The sequence below is a fragment of the Triticum aestivum genome, unplaced genomic scaffold, assembly GCF_018294505.1.
Source record: "Triticum aestivum cultivar Chinese Spring unplaced genomic scaffold, IWGSC CS RefSeq v2.1 scaffold424, whole genome shotgun sequence".
In the NCBI taxonomy this organism is placed as follows: domain Eukaryota; kingdom Viridiplantae; phylum Streptophyta; class Magnoliopsida; order Poales; family Poaceae; genus Triticum; species Triticum aestivum.
In genome coordinates, this window is record NW_025236846.1 from 1 (window position 1) to 1205 (window position 1205).

At 45.0% G+C, this 1205-nt stretch overlaps 1 non-coding gene across 1 annotated transcript; it reads right to left on the reverse strand.

Annotated features, from left to right (window-relative positions):
* Positions 1-913: 913 nt before the first annotated feature.
* Positions 914-1032, reverse strand: LOC123176478 (5S ribosomal RNA). Its single transcript, XR_006488535.1, has one exon. It is a non-coding gene; the product is annotated as a 5S ribosomal RNA (ribosomal RNA).
* Between the last annotated feature and the right edge of the window lie 173 nt (positions 1033-1205).

The window sequence follows — 1205 nt, forward strand, 5'->3', positions numbered from 1 at the left end:
ATCGTCGGTATCCCAATACCTTGTTCAATCTCGTTACCGGCAAGTCTCTTTACTCGTACCGCAATGCATGATCCCGTGACTAACGCCTTAGTCACATTGAGCTCATTATGATGATGCATTACCGAGTGGGCCCAGAGATACCTCTCCGTTTACACGGAGTGACAAATCCCAGTCTCGATCCGTGCCAACCCAACAGACACTTTCGGAGATACCCGTAATGCACCTTTATAGTCACCCAGTTACGTTGTGACGTTTGGCACACCCAAAGCACTCCTACGGTATCCGGGAGTTGCACGATCTCATGGTCTAAGGAAAAGATACCTGACATTGGAAAAGCTCTAGCAAACGAAACTACACGATCTTTTATGCTATGCTTAAGTTGGGTCTTGTCCATCACATCATTCTCCTAATGATGTGATCCCGTTATCAATGACATCCTATGTCCATAGTCAGGAAACCATGACTATCTGTTGATCAACGAGCTAGTCAACTAGAGGCTTACTAGGGACAGGTTGTGGTCTATGTATTCACACATGTATTACGATTTCCGGACAATACAATTATAGCATGAATAAAAGACTATTATCATGAACACAGAAATATAATAATAACCATTTATTATTGCCTCTAGGGCATATTTCCAACAAATGCCCTATATATACTACTTACTCCCCCCCCTCAAACACGGAGACGAGTTTACCATGGTTTCCACCCCTCCCTCTATACCGCAGCAACACGTATTTTTTTACCCCTTTCAGAACGCGCTCCTCGCGCCACAAAGCCGCCTCTAGACGCGTGACCAATGAGCAGCGAGCTAAAACATATCGCAAATGTCAAAAATAATATAACGGGCTTAATATATATCGCGCACATGCGATATGTTTGTCACGAGGAGCAAAAAATAATTAAAAAGGGAATGCAACACGAGGACTTCCCAGGAGGTCACCCAACCTAGTACTACTCTCGCCCAAGCACGCTTAACTTCGGAGTTCTGATGGGATCCGGTGATTTAGTGCTGGTATGATCGCATCCAACATGTTACCCCCGCCTTCATCCCTTATGCTTGCCACTCCCAGGTCCACTGCAAAGATGATTGCCATTCTTACTACCATTACAACCGTTGCCTAATAATGGATAATGCCCTATATATACTACTTACTCCCCCCCTTCAAACACGGAGACGAGTTTACCACGGTTTCCACCCC